This window comes from Zonotrichia leucophrys, chromosome 7 (genome assembly GCF_028769735.1).
Source record: "Zonotrichia leucophrys gambelii isolate GWCS_2022_RI chromosome 7, RI_Zleu_2.0, whole genome shotgun sequence".
NCBI classification, from domain to species: domain Eukaryota; kingdom Metazoa; phylum Chordata; class Aves; order Passeriformes; family Passerellidae; genus Zonotrichia; species Zonotrichia leucophrys.
In genome coordinates, this window is record NC_088177.1 from 13375243 (window position 1) to 13394540 (window position 19298).

Consider the following 19298-nt stretch of genomic DNA (forward strand, 5'->3'; position numbering starts at 1 on the left):
TTAAAAGAAAGCAGAACATCTCCTCTTTACAATTACAAAGATATTTTGAAAAATCCTGCGTATTTTAGGAGTGTTTCAGAGCATCCAATATAATAACTCTTTCTGCTGTGAAAAGTATGAGCTAGCAAACAAACAAATGCAAGTGCTCATATATATTCCTCTGCCACGCCAGTGAATTTTCCTATCACATGCATGACTGCTCCCTATTCTGGCACTTATTTTATCACAACATTTACAGAGGCTTCTAGGACATGAACAAGTAGTTTCAAGAAAAGTATGTAGAGGCTGCCATGTCTCATAAATACAATCCATTTTCTTTCATCTCTCGATAGTATATGCTCAACTCTAACAATTCTGCAGACTCAGCTGTTGGGAGTATTTATAAATTGTATGGGTTTGTATTTCCCAACATCTCTCACAGTAAAAATTATCTCAATGTTTTGATGTTTCTTCAGTGAGAAGTGCTTCTTACAGTCCTCACAGGCATTTATTGTTTGTAATTAAGCTGAATTTGATAGTAGAATAATGACCTTCTGAACTTAGGTTTTAACTTTGAAAAATCCTAATTTCAGGGGTTTGTAATGTGTTGGAACAGTCAGGATATCAGTGGTGCAAGCTGTTCACACAGGAACCTTCCCCTCACAAATGTCCCAGTCTCTGAATTACGTGTAGATTTATCTTTTAATGATGCCCATAGTGGCTGACTGAAATTTAGAATGAGGGTGTGCATTGAAAGCTTGGGGTAATTAGCAAAAGAGGAAAACATTTATGCCCAGGACATAAGTCTGTGCTGATTTGGTGGAGCTTCCTAGATAATTAAGTCATCTTACATGTAAATATATAATTAATTAATAAACTGTGCTGTAAAAGTGTCAGAAATAGAAGCTGGCACTTGAGAAGCTACCAGCAAAGGAGAAATTGAAATGGAAAATAGAATGTAGAATGTAAGTATATGATGTAGCAGAATCATAGGGAAAAAATCTACTCCCGTATCTTGAAATTAAAATGTATTTCCTCTTTGAATTAATTTTAAGGAACTTACACTGTGTGTTAGGACATTGATAATTAACTTTACCCTTCAGCTGGTGCAATAAGTTACTTTTAGCTGAATGTGTAATTCTGTTCAATGCCAACATTGGAGATGGTCGTTTTTACCTGTCAGGAAAGTGGATAATATAAAAAGCCAGAATTCACAGAGAAAACAACAGGTATTAATTCACTGTTTCAGTAAGGTGGTTATAAAAAAATTTCAACCTTAGGAGTAGGGTTGGTGCCCTGCAGCCCCAGGACTTCTGACAGTCACAGCCCAAAGGATGTGGCAGGGAGAAATGTCCCTCTGACATTAGCAGCACCTCCAAGGAAGATATGTTGCTGTTATACCAGTCCTTTATAAAGAATATTTAATATTTTACATTCCAGAGAGAAAGAAACACAATAATGAGGAAGAACCTGCACATGGCAACAAGTGAGTGTCAATTTAGCTCTGCTGTGCTGCTTTAGACACAGGCAAAGAAAGATGAGGATGTCCTCATCCTTTGGGATCTGTGGTGTTTTCCCTCTGCTCCCTTTCTCTGTGGTCTCTGAATGTTTTACTCATCCCACAGAGCACCCACATTTCCCCATCTACTTAAATCATCACTCAGATTACAATTAAATTCAGAATTAAGTACCGTGCACACAAAATGGAGTGGCTAAGCAGGAGTATCTTTGCCATGTTGTGTCCTCAGAACACTTGCAATTAGAAATAGTCATGCTCACCTAAGTAAGTGAAGAAGAAATAAATGTTCCCTTCACATTCCATGAATTTTGCTTTCTCCTTCTTGCTAGGTAAAACTTTGAGAAGGACCTTCATTTCCTGCAAGAGATTGACTTGGATGTCTCTGTAAAAGTTCACTTTTGTGAATCTTTGTTTCTCTTTAAGAACCATTTCGAAAAGGAGATATTTTTTCATTTTTAATATAACTATTCTATGAAAACAGTTCAGAATATTTCACCTGTGAAATTAAAGTGCAGAAAATAACTAATATCAGCAAAATACTGTGAGCAATTTTGTTGTTTGACTAGGACAGAATAGGAAAATAGCAACAAAACCTGAGACAAACTCATTTCTTTGATATTTGTGATGTATTTTTGTAAGGTAGGGGTTGTAAACCAGCAACTTGTGGAGTGTGTACAATCATTTTTCTTTTTATCTGAACTAATCTTAAACTCAGTCATCTGTGCAGTCTCTGGGCAAAACCTTTCTAAATGAAAAGTGATGAAACACAAAACGAGCAAACATTAACAGGCAGACAAAAGCTTAGGAATGAAAATCATGACTAACAGCTTTTTTTTCCTTGTAAATATGCTGATTTCATATGTAATAATACAGGAATAATATAGGATTTATAGGAATAATCTATATTTTAGAGATATTTTTTCATATGTCTTATCTACTTGCATTTTTGGTAAGATATTCACTCCTTCTTAAAACAGCCTTTTACCTTTTATTTTTTTCCTGATAGGACAAGGGGGAATAGCCTAAGCTGAAGGAGGAGGGTGGATTTAGATGAGATATATGGGAAGAAATTACACCTGTAATTCCTTCCCAAATATGACCATTACACCTGTAAGGGTGCTGAGGCCCTGGCTGAGGTTGCCCAGAGAAGCTGTGGCTTCCCCATTGCTGGAAGTGCTCCAGGCCAGGCTGGACAGGGCTTGGAGCAACATGGGGTGGTGGAAGGTGTCCTTGCTCATGCAGGGGGTGGGATGAGATGTTTTTTAAGGTCCTTTCCAATCCAAACCATTCTGTGATTCTGTGACACTGATCCACTGCTTGTCTGCTCTGCACCTCTGTGGTGCTTTTGTTGTGGGTCCAGGTGAGGCTCACCTCACTCATTTAAAAGTTCTGTTTCTTAAACCTTTCTGAAATTGAATTTCTTTGTGTATAAATAGAAGGGCATTGGCAGCAGGACCCCTGTTTTCAGCTGAGAATCCCTTCCCATAAATTATCCCAAGTCTGCATAGCAATGAGGCCATTTCTATGGAAATAAGAGAGCTGCTGTTCTTCTGCTGGCTCTCCAGCAGCTCATGAGCTGCAATTCACATTGTGAGAAGTGTTTAGAGAATTAGATCAGAAGCACAACTGGGACACTGGTAATTTCCAGCTTCCTTTGATAAATATGCCTCTAAACCTGAGGGTGGGGAAAGAGGCAAGAGGTGCAAGTGATGGCAATGCCAGGGGGATGGAATGCTGCTATAGATGATGGTCTCCTCCTTCTATGGCCATAAACACAGGGGGACAGCAGAGACCTTATCAAAAGGCAGAGTGAGCTCAAATGTCTTTACTTTGATCAAGGGAGATGCCTTTTTATTTTGGAGGATGTTTTAGTGACTCTTGTCAATTAAACCCAAGTATCTCCAGTACATTAGCAGGTACTTACCCAACTAAGAAACCTATCTGTTCTCATTTCCCTAGGTAATGAACATTTCTGAGAGACTGGCAACGTGCTGATTTGTTAAAAAAATATGGTCGACTTAGATTTAATTCTAAGGCAACTTTCTTAGCAATTGCAAGTGAGTTCAGGTAGAAATAGAAAGTATTTTCGAAGTGTGGCCTCCAGTGAATAGCAATAATTGCAACAAAGGCATGATAGAACTTTAGCTTGTATTAATTAATTTTGAACTTCACCATTTAGTGAGTAAAGGCTACAATTTGGATAGGGATGTCCTAGAGAGCTAAGTCTGTAAATTGGTAATTTGGAACTCATTTCTAATAAAGGAGCTACTGAACTCCTAGGAGTATGTGACACTGTACTCCCAGCTTCCAGTCACTGAATAACAGAACTGATTTTAGTAATTTTTTCCACCACACACTGAAGGAAAATTATTAGTCATATGAAACATTTCATATGGAAAAAAAGTGCTGTTGCCTATATATGCACACACACCCCTTTCAATGTGTAAGTGACAGATTTGTTATTTTGTTTTGAATGCCCAAGGCTGCTTTTGGATCTTAAACCCAATATTCTTTCAGTATTGAAAATTATTAAGAATTTCCTCATGATTAGAGAGAACATATTTGAAAGCAAATTTGTGAGAATAGGAAGAAATGAATATAAAGAACTTTATTTGAACCTCTGTAAAGGCAAAGGCATTTTTTTTTCCTGTGGACTGAATTACAGCACAGTATAACTCAGTTTTCATTGTAAGATCTTCCATACATTTTCTTACTTTTAAGTGCGTGAGGATTGGGGGAAGAGAAAATATAAAACAAAAAATAGAAGTGGATGAATATATCTTGATTTATTTTGATTAGGTGTAATTTGATAGTAAAAAAATATTGAATCAGTTACCTTAGCTGGCTATGGTTGAAAATTTGCCTTAATATAAAAAATTTGCCATAATATAGAAAATTTCCAGTTCTGCTCCCCTTTGTAGTTAGGGGCACTTGGAGATATAGAAAGGATTCAGGATCATTGTTTCTTGGGTTGGAATTTTGGTTTTTGAGCTGCTGGTGTGTGGATGGTTCCTCACACTCTGTTTTCCATAATTGAAAAACATTGTTTAGAATATTATAGATTTTCCTTCGCTAGTGAAGGAACTGCTTGAACTCTCACACCTGATATTCTGGGGGGAAAATGTGGATTGTGGACTGGAGGAGCACAGGAGAAAGGTGATAAGAAAGAGAATGGTGTTCTTCTCCTTCCCTGGAAAAAATGGTGCTGTATTTATCCTATGGAGTTCCCCAGCTGCAGGGAGAAGGAGGAATGCTACTTGCTTGTACACAGAGATCTGCCAGAGGTACTCATCTTGAACTTTGTCCACCTGGTTATTACTGCATCAGGATGAAATATTGGGCAGTGGCTTTCCTTCTGAACAAGGGGAAAATGAAAAAGAAACAAAGCCAGAAACCAAAGGAAAGAGCAGAAATAGAACACAAGTGGAGATTTGTGTTACTCCGTGAGCTCTGTCTGATGTCTCCCATCTCTTCCCCCAGAAAATACAATTTGGAATGGAGTGTATAAAAAAAAGGCTTTAAGGAGCCTTCACAAATTGTGCAGTGCATTTATTTATCCACATTTCACCCTGACTCATTACACATCATCATGAGGCTCCCCAGGCTATGCATAAAAAGAAGAGCAGGCATAAATCAAACTGCATGCAGCTCTTCCCTTCAATGATTTTCAGATTCCACTCTACCCACTCCTACTCCATAATGGACACAGAGAATATATTTTTTCCTTATCACTCACAGAGGGAATACTGTTCCTTGTATTATAATTTTTGTTATCCAATAACAAAGATAATCCTCATTGCATATGTATTTTAAAGCAGGATATAATTGTGATGTAAGCCATTATTTTGCCATTTTTGATCAAATCTCTTGAGAATTTATCTTTCTAGCAAGTAGTTGATATTAAACGTTTCTGCCAACTTTTAAGACAAAAAGTTCCTACTAAATAATTCTTGAGTGCTTCATCCCTCTGCTTTTCACTCTATGTATGGAAAAGAATCCAACCTTTAAAGTGTGCCACCCAAATGTATCTTTTTTTCCATTCCTGTGGGCAGAGTATAGAAAAAAAAAATTCTCTCGGAGTAGTCTATTGAAATCAGAATTGGATTCCAAGTCTTCTGAGGAGTTCTTTTGCAATCTGTGTCTCCAGTAATTTTAACAAATTCCCTGTGGGCGGTATTCTTTCTGCCTCATTTTAGGCTTGTCTCCTGAAACAATCTGTCTAGACTCTTTTATGTTCAATGAAGTGAGAGAGGTTTCCCTGGAGGATGCAGCGCATGGTACCCAAGTGAGGCTTCTGCTTTGAATTCCTCCTCAGAGAAACAGCACTTGTCCTGTCCCTTGTCAATACAAGGACATGTTTGTGTTTCCTATTTCAGATTTATGACTGGGTACTTTTTAGTCACCTTTTGTTGTCCTTTTGTGTTGAGATTGCTTGCTTTGTTTGGTTTTATTTCCTAATAGAGATGCTGATCTTTTGGGGATTCAAAATATATTTTGGAAGGGCTCTGCCTCTGCAAGCCAAGAAGTCAGGGACTCCCCCGTGGTCTGTGTAGTTCAACAAATTCCTGACAATGTGCTTCCAAAGGGCTGGAAAAGCCAGGCCAGGGGTGTTCCTGGCCAAAATTTGGGTAAGAAAGCAGTTTTTTGGAAAGTGGCTAAGTTTTGATGTGAGAGAGAAGTGTTTCATCTCAAGGGTATGAAAGGGAACTCCTGATAGACCAAATTTCCCGGTCAAAATTTGGGTAAGAAAGCAGTTTTTTGGGAAGTGGCAAAATTTTGATATGAGTGATAAGTGCATCATCTCAAGGGCATGAAAGGGAACGCCTAATACACCAGATTTCCTGGCTAAAATTTGGGTAAGAAAGCAGACTTTGGTAAGTGACAAAGTGAATAGTTTTGATGTGAAAGAAAAATGTCTCATCTCAAGGGCATGAAAGGGAATTCCTGATAGAGCAGTGAGCAGGATGCTGCTGCTGGGCTTCACCCAAGGCGGACTGAAGTTACTTATCTTCTTTTTTTTTTTTTTTTTTTTTTCAGTCTCAGTGTGGAAGGAAGTGAATATTTAGTGAAAATGACAGGCAAGGCTGAGGGGAGGTAAGGTCCCCTCTCAGCTCCACTAACTGATGAGTTGAGTCAACATGAGTTAAGATTCAGCTTTGTCATTTAAAAGGAATTATGTGAGCAGAGAGGAGGGGGCAGAAATGATAAGAGACTCCCCCCAAACCATTGTAAGTGTCTTTTCCAAAAGAAAAGATGATTCTTTGCTGCACAGGCACTCTCAGGGCTTGTTTTAGGGCACGTTTGTTCAGCAGCTCATGGGTTTTGCCCGTGGGTTTTTCTCAGCACTCATTTTAGATGTCAGCAGAGGTGAGAATTGCATCTCGCTGTTGTTCAGGTTGGTAAAAATCATCCAAAATTGTAAATATTAATTAACACTGTTCTTCACCCAGTGGATACCCAGCCTGTATAGATCAGGAGGATTTTTTCTCTTATTTCTGAAGACTGTTACAAGAAGTACTCTTTTCCACACCCTTTTGTGGTGGTACTTTGAAAAATTGTTGAATTCTACTTGATCAACGCTGATCTCAGTACTAAGTATTTTGCATTTTTTCCATCTTTGTTTTTTTAAAGATAAAAATAGCTAAGCACTCTTTCCAAATGGAGTGTAACATTTATTTAAAGCCTTTGGGTAAAAATGATTCTTCTTAGTACAAAAATCTGCACATGGCTACATCTAGCAATTTTGAGCAAAGTCAGAATAAATTACAACTCTAGAAACTTAAAATGTTACAGTAGAATATAAAACAAAAGCAGGTGATCAAAACCTGTAGTTGTAAGGACTTTCATCTTCCTACCAGTAAAAATCATCAGCTTAGGTAATGATAAAAAGAGGTTCTTCAGGTTTTATGTAATACAGTCCCCTCTCCTTAAATTTTGCTTTAGATAGCATGTTAAAAAAAAAATAAAAGTATACTGTATATGAAACTGGAATAATGGTTAACAATCACCTGCTTCAGTTGTCCTGTACTACTGAATGGGAACTCAGTGGAAAAATTTGGAGGAGGGCTCAACACCCAGGCTTTTTCTTTTGCTCACAACTTTCCCCGCTATTCAGACAGATTGCTTCTTTTTGCAGCTCTGTAATACACTGGCTGTCTCTCTTTTTGAAAGAATAAATGCTCTCCAAAAGGAATTACTGCCAGGAGGGAGAGTTCTTCTCTTGACAGCTCCTTGAGCCCTCAGCTGGGGCAAAGTTGCTGATCCTGGTGCTAATTCAGCTCACAGAGGTTCAGGCAGCCACCACTGAGATCCAGGCCCACGTGTATTTCCAGACAATAAAGGCCAAACAAATAAATGTCTGCATCTGAATTTGCTGGGTTGAAGATTGTACAAGAAATCTTCCATCAGAATTATTTGTTGATTTATTCTGGTTCAAATTGCAGCTGTCCACTGGTTCAGGTCACCCTTCTTGGAGAGGCACTGTCTCATTTTTCAGCTCTGTTTCCACAGTTGGACAAGATGGAGCCTCAGTTTATAATACATCTGAGTAATTTAGACAAGAGCTTTGATTGCTTTAGATTAGAAGGGGCACATTTTAAAATTGCAGATTATATGTAAAACACAAAAATATTATTTATATGGAAAAAATAGGAATAAACAGATATTATGAAAAGTCAAACCTATCTATTCACACCACGTTTGCTGGAGAAGGCTTTCTGAAAATGCCATTATTTTCACTGGAGAGATCTCTTACAGCATCCTGTTCTTGTCTTGTTTGATCAGATCCCACCAGGTAAAGTCATCTCCTCCCCCATTCGCTGCTGCTCTGCTTCACAAATCTGTAAAGTCTGACCCATAACGGATATTTAATATCCTTTTATGTTCACTTAAAAATAAAGCACCCCACCCCAAAATGCTTTGAAGTAAATTTAATGTTTCCAAGTGTAATTTGGCATACTTTTGTATGGTAAAAATAGTAGAAATAATTTGTTAATAAAATTATTATTTCTGGAGATTAGTATGTGTAGGAAGAATGATTAGGTGATTTTTAAAGGCTGAATGCAGATACTATTAATCTATTTAATTTTGCTTTAATAAACTCAGGTAGAAAACATTGATGAACATATGCTGCTTGTATTAAAGTGGTAAATATAAGAATATTGCAGATCCTAGACAAATTGTTTGTATTATATATGTTGTTCTCTACTAAATGTCTGACACCAGACTGTTGTCATATTTCCACAATTTTCCTCAATGTTATTTAAGTATTAAAAATTTCTCTCAAGTTCAGGATACCAAATACTTCATTTCAGCAATTTAAACTGAACAATATGTAAATCCTCACCAGCATCTGTAATTTTTGGGCTAGGCACTGTACAAAATTTTAACATTTCAGTGTACAAAATTTTATTTGAAAACCTGTAGCTCAGTCATGTAAAGAAGTTATTCAGATGGCATTAAATATTATTTTTTTTTCTTTGCAAGATTAGGAACTAGTATTCTTCTGGTGTCTTGACAGCATCTTTGAAGGAAATCACTTTTAACAGAAGTCTGTGTTGTTTGCCAATCAATACTGGCATAACAAAGCCATGTAATACTCTCTCTTTATGCTGTTTAAAAGCCTAATTTTAAAACAGGAGTTTGCTTCTTCCCTCGGTGTGATCCGCTCTGTTGTGATGCAGAAGAAACAGTTGACACTTCCCTGCTTTTTCAGTGATAAATCATGATCTATATTGATCAGTACCACTCAGCTCACAGCCCAACAGCAATGTTTTAGATTTTAGTCTGGTGCTAAGAAGGGAAAAATCTTCCAAGTATTTGGTGTTTCTTTAGAAACATTTGGAAATCTGCTTGGAAAGTTGGCACCAAATTTAGTTTGCTAACATTACAGGTAAAGGAGAAAATTGTGCTTGCAAGTGTAAAGAAAACAGAGGTTTAATTACTTGGTTTTTGTGGCTGTTGAAATGTAACTTATTGAAACAGCCTATCATTGCTGCAAGTAATAGTGCCTGGAAGTGATTTTCTGTTTTCTTTCCATCATTAATGGCTGCAAAGCTGAGCAGAAGTGAAAAACAGAGCTCATATTAATATTTGTTGGAATTCCAAACAGGTGTATTTCAAGTGCAAGGGTATTCATGTTTTCCTTCATTAAAAAATTACTTTTTTAAAGTGCCAATGGGAAGGGTATCTACATATGGATATGATGTGGTTTTAGAGTGTTGTGTTTGAGCTGCATCTCATGATAAGGAGGCACTAATTTTCTCAGAATTCATGCTTTACAGAAGTCCTGAGCATGAATCATTTGGCTGGAGATCTCTTGATCCAACATTTCTCCAGTCCAACTTTATTTTTTTTTTTTTCAGTGTCTGGTCTAAAAAGCAAGTCAGTAAGATTAACTATGATTTAACTTCATTGTCCTCTAAAAGTATCTCATTCAAACAGGCGGAACAATATTATATGAATTGTCAAAAAGTTAAAAATAAGCAAATGTTTAAATTACATCAAGTTTGAAAAATAGCAGTAATCCAAGTTATTAGCCAATAATAAAAAAATAGGAAACGTCAGTATAACTGAATTATCAGCTGAAACCTTACTGAGTTTATCCATGCCTATGACAAAGAAGTGGATAAGAAATAAGAAATAAATTAGAACCCCAGAAATGCATGTTCCAGAAGCTTCTCCTAGCACAGACCCCCAGTAGAACTGGGTGGTTTTTCCCTTTAATTGAATTCCTCTCTCAATCTGGTTGGTGTTTCCAGCTGCTATTTAAAAGACTTGTCTCCAGGGAAACGAGATCTCTGTGGGACTGAGAGACCCTGACTGACAAATTACAGAGTGCCTGTAGTCAGAAAAAGTGACTCTGGAAAAATGACACCGTGGGCTCCCATATTTCCCCTTCTCTGGGACTTCCAGCTGCAGCTGCCTCAGCTGGCAAGCCAGGCAGGGATTTTTCTATTGTTAGAAATGAAGGGATGGAAGGATTTTTAAGTTAAGAAGCATTTATTGTTTGGATAAATATTAGTCTCAGAGGCTGTGAGATTTTAGACAAGTGGGTATTTGGTTATAGTCAAGAGTAGCAACTTTTCAAACTAATAGACAGCTGCTACAGGATTTATTGCATTTTTTAAAACTCATTACTTTTACTTATTTCTACTGTACTCTGGATACTTTTATTTAATGGGCTTTAAACTTACATGTACACATATGCTTTTATTAAACCTTACAAACCTTTAGAAGTGATAATATATATATGTAGAAGCTATATTATACATATATATAGATCATTTAAACTTCTAAACTGTACAACTACACCCTTACATTATAACTTTTTACTATGTTATTTGTACAGTTCCTCACTTAAGGTGTATTCTTGCTTGTAACTATAGAAATAGACGTTTATGATTTTTTGCTTTAATAGTTGTCTATTTTTATATTAATTTAAGCTTCTTCTAAGGTTATAGATCAAATATTTCAGTGTTTGTGGAAGGTTTTGTTTTTCTGATTCCCACATTTTTCCAGCTGTCAGGGTTTTTGTTCAGCATGGGAATACAGGAACGAGCTCTGGTTCTTCCTCTCACTGCCAGGCAGCAGTGCTGGCTGTGAGACCTCAGGTGGTGGCGTTACTTCTGGGGTGCAAGGCAAAATTCTTCTGGATTTTCCTAATTTTTAAACAAGAAATTTAATTTTTGCTTGTTTGTGGGCTCTACATAGTTCACACCACCTAATTCACACTGATCCTTGGTTAGAACAGTGTGTTATTTTAACTTTCTGTGATTATAGCTTGATGCAAGTCTCACACAGAACAGGTTAAGTTTGGAACATCTGTCTTTACAGATCAGCAACTTTAAGTAGCCTGTTCACCACTTGACAGTGCAAAAGGAATATTTCTCCCATGTGTGTGCACATATATGAACTAATTTTTTTTTTGTAAAACTGTTGGTAGTGTTTTGAAATCAGGTAAACCTCAGGAGTGAGAGTTTTGCTCAGGAAGCAATGGCACAAAAAGTCAGGTTTGTTCATGCTCTCTCATGATTTTCCCTCTGGGAGAACCACTTATGCAGCTCAGCAAATGAATTTTATAGGTTTACTTTTGTCTTTCCAAGTGTCTTTTGGGTTTTTATAGCAGTAAATGTTTAGGCCATGTGGCCTGAGACATTTTATGGTCAACAGGAGCTCGTTCCCTGCCTTGGGTCAGTCAGAAGCTGATTGAAGATGGCTCTGTGGGCTGGACAGGTGAACTTCAGCCTCGTGGTTGAAGGAACCTGACCCCTGGTGTAGAGCTCTGCTAGGTGTTTTCCACCCTGACCTCAGCTCCATAAGTGTGCTGGGCCAGCAGATCAGCAGGCTGAGTGAATATTAAGGTAGCCTTGATTTTCTGCAGGAACAAGAGGAAGAGGCTGGGAACTTCCCCTCTGTGCTGGGGGCAGATGGAGGGCAGCTCTGGGCACTGGCTGAGCTCTCCTCCTGCACAGAGGGGATGGTTGGTACCCTAATGCCTGTGCAGGGACAGCTGTCTTCTGGAAAATACTTTACCTGTTTAATAGAACACTTTTTAATGCTCAGGTTGGGTGAAACTTAGTTGTACTTAACCATTTCAAGCCAGGAAGCAGATATTTTTATCAAATTCAATGAGCATTCTTTGTTTTATAAAACAGTGGCAACATATTAATGATAGCAATTCTGTGTCTCTGTTCCTTTTACTCATTTAGAAATCTATTATCATAAAGCCCTTTTTGTTTTATTTTTCAATCAACCATCATCAGACATTTTATATTTTAAATTTCTTCACATGAGCATACCATTGTTCTAAAATGATCCTTTCTGCAGATGAGTGTTGCACTAAAATTTCCCCTGATTATTACTTTTGACATCAGTACTTTATTGAATTAGCTGTTTCCAATTTAATTATACTTGCTTCATTGTCTAGGTCACCTTTTAAACAAATTCATATCAGTATGAAATTGCTGTTATTACTGAATTGGACTGTGATGGCTCTATGCTCATGAAGAGAATTTCTCCTTTGTTCACATTTAGAAAAGTTGAGTTAAGATTAATTTATTTAAATGGTTTATAAATGTATTATTTCTGCTAGTAAAAGTGGATCCAAATAATATTTGCTTGTTCAGTTTTTAAAAAACATATGTGAAACAGTATTGTTAAGAAATCCTTAGTTTAATTACTGTTCATTCCAGAAAGTGAAAAGGTAAAGTACAACTTTTCTATTATTTTTATTTCTGAGACATACAAAATGTGTGAGGTCTTCATAAACTCAAGCACAGACATTTGTCCTTGAAGGGCACAAGGTGCAGAGAATTTTTCCAGCTGATATTTAAACTTCCAAGCCTTCCTACAGACTTGGATGGAAATATCCACTCACAGTTGTTTTAAAATGAGGTTTTAAACTCAGATTTGGTATAACAAATACTGGTCATAAATAACTGAACCAAAATGTAGGAGAGGTTTAATGATAGATAGAACTGTAATGACAAAATAATTGCTAATTTTAATAAGAACATGTTGGTAAATCAAATTCCTTATAAACATCTTTATAATCCTGTTATCCTCTCCAGTTGAGACATTCTTTTTAATGAGGTTGAATAGAGGATGTTAACAACTTGTATTAATAAAACTAGTGCCATTTATATGAACTAAGCCAAGTGTTGCTACCAACAGGTGGTCAACTGAATGTTTATTTTTTTTCTTTCCATTGTAGATGTCATATCTGCAGAGCTTTGGTGCAAACAAAATACAGGTTTGTATAAACATCAATTTTTTAGCTTGCATGAGTCTACTTGAATACACTGTTTATATGTGACTGTTTTTCTTTGAACACTTTTCATTGCAATATTCCCATAGTCAGCATTAAAATTTTAAAGGTTTGGATTTTCTTCATGGCACAAATATATATGAATGAGTTTATATGCATAAATATTTATGTGGTGATACACATGTGAGAGGAGCCAGTCTGATTTTTATTTATGCCTCAACATATGTTATACATGAGGTGAAAAATTGTGTAGATAGGTGTACTCTAGGGACTGTCCCTGTCTTCTTTCTCTCTCTCTTTGCTTTCTCCTTCTTTGCTTCCTTTTCTATCCCCTTTCCATAGGAACATGTATTTTCCTTTATCAATTAACAGTTCTCAGATATAATACTCAGATATAATATCAAATATATTATTATTATTATATTATATATTATTATATATTATTACAATATATATTATATTACATTAAATTATATAATAATCATAATAATTATAATATTATATTTAGATTGTATTATATCAGATTTTATAATATTCTCAGATATGTAAATAAAGGGCATTTGTCCTTTATTTTTACCTGAAAAATTTATCATAGAGAATCCTCCCCAACTCCCCCTTGTACAGCACGACAGGACAACATATAATACCAATTTTTGCAGTGCAGAAGTCTACAAAGTGCTGGCTTTCAGCTGGGGCTAATTTAGAAGCCAGAAGGATAAAGCTGAAAAAATCTGTTATACAAGACATTAAAAATGAAAGCCAAGGCAATGAGCATGGGATGTCACATTGCAGGGGCCTGGAGTGACAGGGTGGGGGAATGGCTTCCCACTGCCAGAGTGCTGGGTTAAGTGGGATACTGGGAAGGAATTCTTCCCTCTAAGAAGGTGGTGAGACCCTGAACAGGTTCTCCAAAAAGCTGTGGCTGTCCTTGAATCCCTGGAAATGTCCAAGGCCAGGTTGGACAGGGCTTGGAGCAACCTGGAATAGTGGAAGCTGTCCCTGCCCATGGCAAGAGGTGGGATGAGATGGTTCTTATGGTCCCTCCCAACCCAGGCAATTCTGTGATTCTGTTATTGCTGAGATGTTTTGCATGGTTTAATCCCTCTCAAAGAGGGTGTTCTATACACTGTTGTTGTACATTGGTGGGGTACAGAACATGCTCTAGCTCATGGTATGTACTTTAGCTCTGTGCAGTGCCATGTTCAGAGCATCTCCAAAATGAAGCCATGTTAACAGCTAAAGTGTGTGGCAGGGTGTGACTGTCCTCCCCTGTGACTGAGCCTCAGCATCTTGAGGCCCTCAGGTTTCCTTTCACTGCCTCCCACACTTATTTATCTGCAGGAGGGTGCGAGCAAGGCCTGCTCTGCTTTTAGGGACTCACTCCAATGGATTTGGTGGCACCTGGACTGTGACCCCTGTGCCATTGTGCTCAGGGATGAGTGCTTCTGTGGGAGCAGACAGAACTCTTGTTTTTGGCCCCTGGTCCAGCCTGGGCTTTTGGGATGTGTTCATGCCCATGGGAGGTGCAGAATAACCTGGCTGCATTGTGCTGGCCTTCAGTCCAAGGGATGAGTGCTCACTCGCATTTAGATAAAACCATATGGAGCCTGGCAGAAATTTTCATAAATACCAACGTTTGCCAAGGCTACTAAAAAATCACTTGGAACTGATGGGCACATTATTAACCACTTGATCTTTGATGTTTGCTGTGTATCCCATGAGCTGGGAAGCACTTTACTTATGGAGCCATTCTCCCTGCTGTCAGAGAGCTGGATCTGAGGTAATAGAACCAGGAGCTCAGCAGTATTTCTTGTGCTGAGCTTGAAAAAGATGTTGGGAAAATGTTTTGCCGGAAACTTTGATGTTTCATAAACAATAACAACAGTGTCTTTGAAAATGTCTCCTCTGAATTCATGAGGAAGTTTGAAGATGGGTGAAAATTTCTTTTAAGGGAAAAAAATATAAACCCAGCATTTAATTTACATTGACACAATTCATTTGACAATTCAACCTTAATAATAGACTAGGGTATGCTGTTAGGTTATGTTATGCCAAATCATATTTTAAGGAACAAAGCCTTTTCAGTCAGCAGCTGCTGAGGTTTGAGGGAACAAATTAATTTTGGAAACTGTGTGTTAATATTTGTCCAAAGGCAAAGTTGTGCAGATCATCTGTTTTCTGGGACATCTAAAAATATTATATGTTATGAATTAGAAGAGAAATAAACTTCAAAATGTCAAAATCTCATGTAAACCAGAAATTCTCCTCATCAATCAGCTCTGTTCAATGCATATCTTGTGACATTTTTGCAGCCAAGGAAGAGACCCTTTATCACCGCCCCAAATTCTCATGGGAAGGACTTAAAACATCATCCTAACAGGACTCACATCATCAGCATCCAGCAGGAGCTGACCAGGTAAGATCCAGGAGAGATGCTGCATTTAAAAACCACACTAGTGACATCTGCAGATTCTGAAAGTCCTGTACTGGGGATTAAGAAGTAAAAACTTCAGATTTTGTGTAAATAGAGAACTTCCAGCTGATATGGCTTGTGCTTAGTAAAGTCTCTGTTCTTTATGGGAGCAAAGGGACTGATCTGTCCAGAGAAACAGAGAATGCACCTGAAACACACTGACCTCACAAGCTGCATGTGGGGCTGCTGTGGAAAATGGTCCTGGGTCAGTGATACAGCCTGGAGCAAGCTGGAGCACACAGGCCATGGGGTGCTTCCTTTTGGACAAATTTATTTTCTTCCTCTAACTTTTCTTCCTCTAACTTTAAGAGTGCCAGAATACTTTAGTAAAAGGCAGACAATAAAGGAAGCAGCATGCACGAGACAACTTGCCGGAAATTTTGCTAAATTAATAAATATTGAGAATGAAAATAATAGAATGATGTGCTTTGGAGAATCACACAAGGGTCAGCACTACCAACCTGACTTAACAGTCACCAATAAATAAGCTGGTTTATGTTGGATTCCCTCATGGGGAGTTTGTTTGGATAAATACTCTAATTTGAGTGGTGAAAATATTTTATTAAAACATAGCCTTGACTGGATCCCTAGTGTCTTCAGACTTAGGGAGAGATTTAATAAATGAGGCCCTGCAACTTTTATTTAGTGTCTTCAGGTGGTAAATTAACTACAAGTAGGCTTCCCTATTGTTCAATGAAAGCAAAAAGAGCAGAGGGAGGATTAAAAGCCAGACACTAATTTACATCTGAGTAAATGGGCTAAAGAGGCAGAGACCCTATTCTTGGTATTTAGTAATATTCCTATGAAGGCAGAACTTCATAGAAATGAAATATAGAGCATATTTTGAATATATGAACAAACTCCTTTGTACTAGTTCGTAAATCTATTTGCCATGCCACTAAAACCAACATTATTTCATTGCTTTACTTTTAGAATGTTCTTTGTAAGTGAAACTAAGAATAAATTTGGGGGTTTTGGGGCCCTTCATGTTACTACCAACTGATGCAGAGAAACATCTGTCCACTGAAGTCAGCTCTGGCTGGCAGTTAAAGCAGTGGGATAAGAGTTTTATGTGGGTTTTCTTTTTCATGATTCATGCTGCACGAGAGAAGAAAGAAAGAAATTCCCTTTGCTGTGCCCTTTGTTTTTGGTGGATGTGTGAGAAGGGGCTTTACAGGAGGGCATCAGCAGCTAAAACAAGAGACAAGATCCAGTCTGGCTGGAAAATGGGTAGGGAAAAGGTGGAGAGTGACAACTGTGCAAAAAAACCCTTCCAAATGATCTGGGAAATGATCACAAACTCCTTCAGGGCTGTTTCTGTGCACTTTGAATGCCTGTGAGCTGAGGTGGGACCTCTGCACAGGGCCCTGCTGTGTAACCTCACAGGAAAGCTGAGCACAGAGCTTTTCCCTTGCTAGGAAGCATTCTTGGGACATCTCTGCTCCCCTCAGGCATGTTGTCATGAAATCCAGAGGAGTCCCATCCCTTTTTCTGCTGAGTTCACTGTGAGGGACATGACAGCATGAGCATCTCTTCCTGGGGAAGCTGAACTGAAAAACAACGTGACAGACATGGGGAAAGAGGAAGGTGCAGATGGGACCAAGGGGGGTGGGAGAAGATAAAAATACCCAAGTTACAGAGACAGACACACAATGCCAAGGCTGGGGAGAGTTGGACCATCTGGTTGTGCTGCAGCACCTCTCCATGATCATCTCCTCTCTTTGCTTCTCTTTGTTAGCAGAGGAGATAAACTGAGTGAGGTGTAACATGAAGGCTTTGGTGTAAGGCAGAGGATGAAGTATCCTGCATTAAGCAAAGCTTGTTTTATTCCCTGTGATTTGCACGAGCTCTCTCAGGCTGTGGCAGTGATTTGCTGCTTGCACATTTTTCACTGCAGCAGTGGCTGCTTGCAGCCCCTTCCCTCATGGATAAATTGGGAATCCCTGGAGCAAAGCTAGGCCTGCTGGTGTTTTACATGCCTGGGTCCAGTTAAAGCCCACTTGCATGACAGTAGATGACCTCTTCTCAAGAGCTGTGTGGTGCACCCTGCCACCAGGCTAGTTCAGAGCGTTCCTAATGAACACAAGGCCTTCCACTGCTGTCTTTGTCCAGAATGACAGCCAGAGCTATGATTGTATGGCCTAAATGTGCTAAAAATGGTTTATTTTCCTCTGGTCTGCGCTACAGCTGACAGATTGTAGCTGTGGCTGCAAGGAAGAGTGATGATCCTGTGCTCATGGCACATAAACCACCCAGAGTGATCCCTTAGATCCCCCCAGGTCACCATGGCCATGGTTTGGCACCTCCAGGTGGGAGCTTGCAGTGCCACAGCCTCTTCTCCTGGAGAATGAAGAGCAGCCCTAAGCCTCAGTCAGTCGGGCACATTTAGTGGGCATTAAATGGGCTTAGGAGGGATGGTGAGAAAAGCATTTGGGAAGCATAAAATAGATCCAAAAATCATCTTCATGCCTGGAACTGCAGTTTGAGTGTTTGCAGCAGAACAGAAATTTTACGTGGAGACAAATTTTGAGCAAAACAACCGTGGGGAGAATGTGACAACTCAGCAGAGCTGCTGCCAGGCTGATGGCAGAGGGGAGTGCTGGGTGCACCTTCTGCCTGTAACTAAAAGTGAACCTGTGTGCAAGTGATGCCATCCCTGAAAGAAGCCCTGCATTATTTAGCATTTGGCATGCAGTGTTATAAGGTGGTTGAATGACAGCCACAAAAGCATGGTACATTGTTCATAACAGTCAGGTGTCAGCAAAATGGATTGATATCTAATAAGGAGCACTGTTGGGTTCAATTGGATGGGGTAAATGTTCTGTAATAGCTCTCTGAAGTTTCTTGCAGTTTCCTCTAGTGGTACCTGAGAGAAGTAAAAATATATGTATTAATACAGATATTAAAGAATTAGCAGAGTACAGATATCAAAAAATTCCTATCTAGGAAGATCTGTTGGAGCCATATTCTTGTCCACTGGTTCCAGTCCTTCTTGACAGGATTCAAATTTGTATACTTAGGATCAAAATATTTCAAAAATGCTTAGGGAAAGATGCAGCTGCCACAGGGAATGCAGTTCTTTGTTAGACTGACCATAAGCATGTCAAAGCATTAGGAACAAATGGAATTTCTTTAGCCTAAGTCAGCAAAGTTAACAAAAACTTAATATATTTTCTAGTGCTACTAATATGAATTTGCATTAATATAATAGGAAAAAAAATCTTTGGCCTCTTATTCAAGACTTCTAAAATAGCAAGGCCTATATTACCTTGAGGATAAGAGCTCTGCAGAAAACTCCTTTTGCCCATAAGAACAGTTTGCTGCTGTCATCAAATTCTGCTGCTGACACAGACCCAGATGAGCTGTCCTTGCTTTGCTGTTTAGTTCATATATGTTTAAAAAATCTGCCAAACTGTCAGTGAAGGTTTCTGTTCAGGATTTGTGATAATGCAGTGGCACCTTCTTAGTTTAAATCTAAGCAGAAATCTGAACGAACCCCTCCCAGTCACACAGACTCCCTGTCTTGTGTGCAGAAGTTAGTGAAGTGATATGAGAAATTT

General features: G+C 38.4%; 1 protein-coding gene across 1 annotated transcript in view; it reads left to right on the forward strand.

Annotated features, from left to right (window-relative positions):
• The window catches only part of ZNF804A (zinc finger protein 804A), a 384349-nt gene that overhangs the window by 155413 nt on the left and 209638 nt on the right, over positions 1 to 19298 (forward strand). Inside the window, exons 3-4 of the mRNA XM_064718110.1 lie at positions 13212 to 13250; positions 15578 to 15681. The gene's annotated coding sequence lies outside the window, so the exon portion shown is untranslated. The remainder of the gene's footprint in view (positions 1 to 13211; positions 13251 to 15577; positions 15682 to 19298) is intronic.